Source organism: Rutidosis leptorrhynchoides, chromosome 7 (genome assembly GCF_046630445.1).
Source record: "Rutidosis leptorrhynchoides isolate AG116_Rl617_1_P2 chromosome 7, CSIRO_AGI_Rlap_v1, whole genome shotgun sequence".
Classification (NCBI taxonomy): domain Eukaryota; kingdom Viridiplantae; phylum Streptophyta; class Magnoliopsida; order Asterales; family Asteraceae; genus Rutidosis; species Rutidosis leptorrhynchoides.
The window spans coordinates 354,895,308-354,904,646 of record NC_092339.1 but is presented as its reverse complement, the minus strand read 5'-3'; positions in this window follow the sequence as shown (position 1 = coordinate 354,904,646).

The window sequence follows — 9,339 nt, the reverse complement described above, 5'->3', positions numbered from 1 at the left end:
GTCGTAAGGACCATGTTGTGGGAACTATCGATTGTTTTATACACCGATGGTGGGGTCGCGAGGACCATATGGTATGATTAGTGATGCGATAGCCGTGTTTCGCTCACATGATGTTACAGGTGTGAAAATAGTTGATTTTGTACACCTTGAGATTTGCTTTTCCATAGTCATTTTGGGCGCTATCGGTTTTAGCCGTTGGATTATGATGTTACGGTAGTTGCATATTGGTTGTATTGTGCGCTACAAGGGATGTTTAGTGATTGGTATCATCCGTAAGGATTCGTTTGGATCGGTCTTCATCGTTTCAGGTTGTTGACCTTAGGTTGAGACTTGGTTGTTTTTAGCGTCGTACTCGGTAAGGGTATGCTAAGGAATTGATATCTCGGTACGAGATTGGTTGAGTTTTCCCGATGTGAGGGATTGAGTTAGTGCTAGTGCTCGGAATTATGGAAATTGATAAATCGCGGGTGACGATTTAGCTGTTAAGGGTAACTCTTTAAGAAGAATTGTCTAAGGGATCGTTGTAGACTTCGGTTGTTGCGTGTATTGTACGTCTCGGGATGCGATCAAGTGTGGAATTTGTCATTGGATTAACCATCGGGTTAGCGAATTTGTGGTAGAAGTCGGTTTGAAATGCATGTTCGACGACCATTGAGTGTGGGTCCGTTTGGGTTCGTGACTAGGATCACGAGGATGTGATCGAATCTAAGTGGGGGAGAGTTGTAACACCCCGTTTTTCCCCGTACATGATTTGTAGGTGTATTGTGTATGTACGACAGGCGTATGAAGGGTTCGATACATGTTCCGGTGTTAAAGTCTTGTATGCGAGAAAATGAGTCAGGACACGTTGAGTGTCGCGGCGCAACAAAGGAGGCCGCGGCGCGGCATTTAACTGAAATCCAGATCAGAAGCTTGATTAAAAATTATCCCAGAACTAGGCAAATGTCGCGGCGCGGCATTCTTCACGAACTGGCACCAGATTCTTGTAATTTTAAATGAAGTTCAAGGGCAATTTGGTCTTTTCGCATTTGAGCCAGATTTGAGGATTTAACCTCATCCATTCATTTCATTTCTCATTTTAATTTCCCTTTTCTTTTCAATTTTCCTCTCAAACTCAAACACCCATTTGATTTCAAAAGGATTTTTGGAAAGGATGGATAGGGAGTTGATCTTTGGCGTAGTTGACAAGTGTGTTCTCCTCGTTCTTAGCTACACGGTGATACTAGTGGTAAGCTCTAACTCCAAAATTCGTTTTTGTGTTCTTCATTCAAGTTTAGGGATTTTGATTGTATGATTCATAGATAGAACCCATTTAGTTGTTAATTGAAGATTAACACTAAGATTCGGGTTGATTGTTGTTAATATCGGGTTTTGGGTTTGGTGTGCAAGTTCATGCTTGTGAGACTTGCAATTGGGTGTAATCACTAGTATTTAGTGATTATTGAGGTGTTGGAAGAGATTAGGGTTCTCTTGGTTGACTAATTTTGACTAGAGTCAAAATTAGGGTTTTGGTGATGATTATGACCCGATTGTGAATTAATGAGGTTTGTAAACTTAAAATGGATTAAGTTGAAGTATAAACCCGAGTTAAATGTGTTTTGCTGTCAAGACTTGTAAATGGTGAGATTTTGACTTAATGGGTCAAAATTAGGGTTTTGGTGTCAAAATGGATGAGACACATGTTTTACACTTGTGTTTGGGTTTAATTGGCATATTAGGATATTGTCACTCGTGTCAGTGATGATTGGTTAATTTGGGCGCGGTTGTACTTGGAAGTGCATTTGGGTCGAATTTGCACTAAGTGTCAAATTGGGTTGGTTTGTAAATCCAATCTAAGTGTGTTGTTGAATTTGTGATAATGGATTAGGTACTTTCCATTGACGAGTTGCGGATTACTTGGAAGCACTTCTTCAAGGCGACAAGGTGAGTGTTAATATCCTATGTACATGTGTATGTGTAGGATGGGTGCGGGTCGGGTGAAGTGGTTCTCGGTTATAGAGCTCACTTCACATATAGGTGGATTTGATGGACTTTTGTATGAGTCCAATTGGCACGGTTGTGCATTTTGGTTAACCACCTTTGGCGAGGTACACATTTTGTGTGTATGTTATCACACGTGGTTGTGATGTGGATGTTATAACCCCAATGGCGAAGGGTTGATATTGTCGTGATGTGGATAACCCCGATGTGGTAGATTTTATAATCCCGTGACCGTGGGTTGAGTTGGAGAAGTGAATCGCGTGTAGTTCAGATTCACGATGACACGTGTAGTTCGGTCATCTTATCTAAAATGAGTCTCGTGTAGTACGGATTCATGGTGACTCGTGTAGTTCGGTCATCTTATTGAGGTAGTAATCTCGTGTGGTTTCGGATTACTAAGGCTCGTGTAGTTTGGCCAACCTCGATGTTGTGAAGATAGTAATCTCGTGTGGGTTCGGATTACTAAGGCTCGTGTAGTTCGGCCAATCTTCATTGTGGCGTTTGGTATTCGGTAATGGGTTAAGGGGTTAACCTTATTTGTTTTATATTGTTGTATATATTAATGTAATGTTGTGTTGTAGCTAACCCTCTTGGTGTAGCTTATTGGCGTTGTTCACATCGTCGTTGGTGAACTTATACTTTGTTGATATCTTTAGCTTGTTGCTTAGAGATCGTACGGTATGCTTAGTGTAGTTGCCTTATTCATGGATGCTTCGGTATGCGGTATTTGATATTTGTGTGGCGTGTCCATTTTATACATATATATGTATGTAGTATATTATCATTCACTAAGCGTTAGCTTACCCTCTCGTTGTTGCTATTTTTATAGGATTGCATGCTTGGCGGCCCGGGTAAACTTGGGGATTAGAGATCTTGGCTAGGTTGCTTAGAAGATCTGGTTTTTGTACTCGATTAGAATTTGGGTAGCGTAGTCCCAAATCATCATGCTCGGTTTTGGTCGGAAACTAAACTAGTCGGGTCGTGTATGTCCGTTTGGACAATTAATCAATGTATTAAATGTTTTAAGGTTTATTAAACCTTCTATTGTATTAAAGATGTTTATGGAAACACAATTGGGACCTAAAGTATTATTTAACGCGTATTAAAAGGAAAATTTTTATGGGCCGGTTTTAATACGGGTTGTGTCGTTACATTGCATAAATGGAAGTGTAGACAAATCATATCTTATCATATTTATCTCAGCAGACTTTGTCTGACACTTTTCCTAAATTTTCTCCGTAAATTATGGAATCTTTTTGCTATATATACGTATTAAGTGAGACGAAGATATCATTCAGTATTCAACACTCATCTCATATCGAAAACCCTTTATCCGATCATATAATATGGATTTCTCCCTTGATTCCTCGAACTCCTCGAGCTCCGAAAGCAGTGTGACCGGAATAGAGCAACCAATTAGCCATCATCTATTCTGGATAAATTTGGGATGGGTTCGTAGCCTACTTAATCATTGGAGACAAGAAGAAGGTGATCCCTTCCATCCACCACATTCCCCTCTTGGCGAAGAACCTGAAGCACTTACCGGTGAACCTATTCGTAATACCATTTTCTCTCTCATCTCCAGAGTATCTTGTCATGATTATATAGTATCTCAAATTCTGGATCATATTCATCCACTCGTCCGAACCGCCAATTATCCCGGTGTAGTAGAAGAAGTCAACGAGCTTCGCGCTCGTGTAGTGGCTTTGGAGAATGTGGATTGAAGATTACAAGCACCGGCAGCATCACTGGCATCAACAGTGCCACCATCATCAACACTAACAGTATCATTACCACCACCAGCAACAACATCCGCATCCCACACCTCAACATCACAATCTGTACCTCGAACATCAACGTCATACGCATCATAGATACCAAGGAATGCCAACAACAACAAACGATGAAGTATTGATTCATAACTTCATCGAAGAAATATTCTGCAGAGAGTATGTAGTTTCTAAAAGTTTTATAGATTACTTATTCTAGTTCTAATTGTAAACCAGATGAGTGAGCGAATAGAAATGATGAAATAAAACCCTGATCGGAATGGTGCACAATTTACAAGCTAGATCTGTTTTACCAGCAGCATCAACAGTACTGTCTGTGATGACCCGGGAATTTCTGACCAAATTTAAACTTGAATCTTACTTGATTTCGATACGATAAGCAAGGTCTGTAATATTAAGTCTTGAAAATTTTTGAACTGTTTTATGAAACCAAGTGACCTTGACTATTACCGACGATTCACGAACCTTTGAATTGTAAATACAAATGTATATATATAAATGATTATATATGTAAATAACTACATATCACAAAAGAGATATATTAATGAACTATTTTGTGATTAAAGATAATTTAAAACAACTAGAACTTGTTATTTTAAATATATAGAGTATTTTGAAAATAAATGAATTCGAATAGAATTGTCAACGTTAACAAAGTATTTAATGTATAATGTTATATCCTGAGATTATTTGTTTAATATATATATAATTAATACATTTATTTATTACTAGATATTTAAAACATAATCAAATGTGTAGTTGTTGAAGTATCTATATATATATATATATATATATATATATATATATATATATATATATATATATATATATATATATATATATATATATATATATATATAATATTAAATATTCAAAATTTGTGTTATATATATTGTAATTATTATATATTACAAGATTAATAAATTGTAATAATAATATATGTAAATACAAGTAAGGTTAAAGTTATTATCATACTATGACTACTTGCATTAATACGAAAACCTGTATTAGTAATTACTATCTCCCAACATATATATGTATATTATATAAGATCTATATATAGTTATTATATGTATATCGTAATTTATAAAAATGGTATGAAAATACTTATAATATTTTTTTATGGAAATATTTATAAGTTATTATATAATTATTATATGAATATAATAATAGTTATTATTATTATTATTATTATTATTAATGTAAATATAATTATTTTTAATATTAATATATTATATTATATAAATGAGTGAATGAGATAACTGGTACAGATTCTTTGATTTCTTCTTCTCTTCTTCTCTTCAATCAATTATTATTGTAACATAAATCGATTCCTGGAACGTTTTACAGCTTCTGTTATTCGAGAAATCAAAGAACACAGCAATAATATTTTTTTTATTTTTATTTATTTATTTTTTTTTGTTCGTAAACCCATTTCATTCCATAAACCATTTTCGCATCAACTTCAAAATCTAATAACGCAGAAAGGTTAGGAATAAGCTACCTAAACTATCTGCAAATATATAGGTTTCAATTCATCATATTCTTCACGAATTTGGAAGTCAAAGTTAAAGATTAAAAAGTCAACCTTTTCTTTAAAATCCAAATTCGCAATCTGTGTTATAGTTTTGATAAAATTGATGATTGAGGATGATTTCAGGAATGATTCGAAGTTAGATTCGTGTTGTAACATTTGTCTAAAACACACTCAAAATCAAAATCATTATTTTTTTTTAGAAAAACCGTAACCCAGCGGTTCTTGTTATTTTTTTTATTTTTTTTCGTTTTGTTTTAAAAAATACAATTATGTATATATATTAGTAGTTGTTTACAGGCCTTTAAAGAAAATTTGAATTCATTGATTGACTTGGTTTTATCCCTAGTCGACGATTAAATATAGAAGAAGAAGATGATGAAAATAGAAAAGGAATTCGGGTTATGTATATTTGGTTCTGTAATATTCCAGAAAATAGGCACAGCCCAACTGGTTTAGGTGTTTGTCGTATGAGCGGGAGGTCATGGGTTCGAGACTCGTCTCGGGCAATTATTTTTAGGATGGTTCTTTTAAAGGGTATACAACTTTCTTTTTTCTTCTAATTATTATTATTATCATTATTGTTATTAATACTATTTATTGTTATTATTATTATGAAAGTTATTATTACTCCTAAAATTTAGAAGTATGATTAAGATTATAGTTAATATTATTAATGAGTATAGTTTTAATCAAAGTTATAAGTATCAAAAATATTATTATTATTATTGTTGATAAGTATTATTATTAGTATTAAGTTATTCATTATCATTACTATCGTTATTAAGATTATTTGTAGGATTATGATTATAAGTATTATTATGGTTGATATCATTATTATTGTTAATAATAATATTATTAATATTATTACTGATATAATTAGTATTGTTATTGTTATTATTATCATCAACATTATTATCGCTACAATTATTACTAAGGATATAAATATTGATACTAATATCATTTTACTTATTTACATAGTACTAATACTAAACTATTTTAATTTAACACATTAACAATTATAAATCATTTTTTTATTATTAAAGGTATTTACTTCAAATTATTGAAAATAAATATATTTAATTTATGATGAGTTATAAATCATTCTTATTACCATTATATTAACAATATAAATAATATTATCATCATTTTTATCAATGTTGTTATTATTATCGAAAATAAACATTTCAAATATAGTAAGTTTTACTACACGATATGATATTCTAAACATCAACATAGGGTATATATAATAAATTACATATCGTATACTTTAAATCTAATATATACATAAATATTAAGTATTTATATATATAAGATGAATATAGATAATTAACACAAGAAGTATATTAATAATATTAAAATATATAAACTGATTAATTGTAATTATATGTGTTAATATATATATTTGATATAGGTTCGTGAATCCAAGGCCAACCCTGCATTTGTTCAGTTGTTTAATGTCGTTATATGTATTTTTACTACAAAATACATTAGGTGAGTTTCATTTGCTCCCTTTTTAAATGCCTTTGCAATATATATTTTTGGGACTGAGTATACATGCGCTGCTTTTATAAATGTTTTACGAAATAGACACAAGTACGTGAAACTACATTCTATGGTTGAATTATTAAATCGAATATGCCCCTTTTTAGTCTGGTAATCTAAGAATTAGGGAACAGACACCCTAATTGACGCGAATCCTAAAGATAGATCTATCGGGCCCAACAAGCCCCATCCAAAGTACCGGATGCTTTAGTGCTTTGAAATTTATATCATGTCCGAAGGAGAATCCCGGAATGATGGGGATATTATTATATGCATATTGTGAATGTCGGTTAACAGGTGTTCACCATATGAATGATTTTTGTCTCTATGCATGGGACGTATGTTTATGAGAATTGGAAATATGAAATCTTGTGGTCTATTAAAATTATGAAATGTTTATTTATGTTAAACTAATGAACTCACCAACCTTTTGGTTGACACTTAAAAGCACGTTTATTCTCAGGTACGAAAGAAATCTTCCGCTGTGCATTTACTCATTTTAGAGATATTACTTGGAGTCATTCACGACATATTTCAAAAGAAGTTGCATTCGAGTCATTGAGTTCATCAAGATTATTATTAAGTCAATTATAGTTGGATATATTCTGAGATGGTATGCATGCCGTCAATTTTCGTTGTAAAGAAAGATTGTCTTTTAAAATGGAATGCAATGTTTGTAAAATGTATCATATAGAGGTCAAATACCTTGCGATGTAATCAACTGTTGTGAATCGTTTATAATCAATATGGACTTCGTCCGGATGGATTAGGACGGGTCTTCACACTGTCAGCATCACCAGCACCGTCAGCATCAACAGCATCTACAACATAACAAGCTCCGCCAGATCCATAATCACTGCAAACATCATCACTAATCAAAAACGCGTATATCGTATCAACGAGTTATGAAGTATTAACTCATTCCCTCTGAAGAAATTATATGTATATTTATATATATATATATATATATATATATATATATATATATATATATATATATATATATATATATATATATATATATATATATATATATATATATATATATTAATTTTGAGATCAAAATAAATCTTTTCGTACTAAGCTATTACGTGTGAATCTTAACTACTCGGTTAGTTCATGTTATTAATATGCTATGATGTACATCCTTCATTAATGGCTTAACAATCATTAACTATAATCTCTGCTTCGACTTAATAGATTCCATTTCATAATAAATCAAGTGTATTATTCAAATACATGTTTGATTTTACACTTTCATTTTCGATGTACTTGAAACTTTCCAGAAAACATCTTTCGTACCTTGCAAAGTTAGCAAGAGTTCCATAAGCACCAACATGATTCACTGAGGAAATATCAATAAAACTGAATAACGAAGTATTAATTACATTAGTGAAATACTCCGCGAAGATTATGAAATCTTTAATGTTTTAGAGATTATTCACTTCTAATCCAGCCGAAAATCAAATGAGCTTAATATGATATTAACTCATTAAATCTGTATTACATCTGAAGAAAATATACATACATATATTTTCATAAAGACTGTAATAAAAATCTCTGGTACGAAATACTAATTGTGAAACTTTCAACGGGTAGGTAATACCCGAAAGATATATAAATTCACAATTAATATGTTACATTCTTCGATTCTGATTCAACAAATCATCAACTATACTCACTTCTTTCACAACGAGATATATTCTTTCATAGAAATTAAAACAACCATACTCATTCAAATTCAATTACATATTCTGATTTTAACATATCAGAATCCAAGTCAAGATATAACCGATATCATCACTCTCAGATCCCTACACCTTTCAAAGCTATACTTTGACTTCTAAAACGTGCTAGAACATCACTTCTATTCATAAAACCTAGAAAAATATTCGTATCATTCCAAACTATAAAACATCATATGTATACATATAACATTCATCTCTTAGAATTATGAGCTTTATTCTGAAATTCTGAAAAGCAACCAGTCTATGAATCAATACTCTGAATGTTGAAAAAGCTGATGAAGCAGCAAAACTATAAATGGTCTTAATGGCCAAAAGTTTGATGATAAAGAATAGCGTATTGGCAAAGCTCAGAAAAAGAAAAAATTTGGTACTGAAAAATGAATTGAGCAAACTATGAAGGAGGCTGTGGACAAATCACAAATACTAAATCTGCCTTCAAAGAATCCAAATGATTCAGTATCTGCTGAAGTCACTAACGAATACCTTGCTCCTGACTCTAAACCTTTACGAACAAAACTTCTTCATCATCCTTCGATATTAGAAATTCTAAGATATCATCGTATCTTTCATTATAAATATCCTCGATATTTCTGAAGATATTTTCATAACTATTCTTATCTGAAATCATTTATCTCTTCGTGATATCTATGTTATATCATAAAGGAAACTGTTTTAGTTTCTAAATTATGAAAAATTCGAATTTAAAATATGAATATTTTGAAGTAGTGTTGGGAACGGAAGC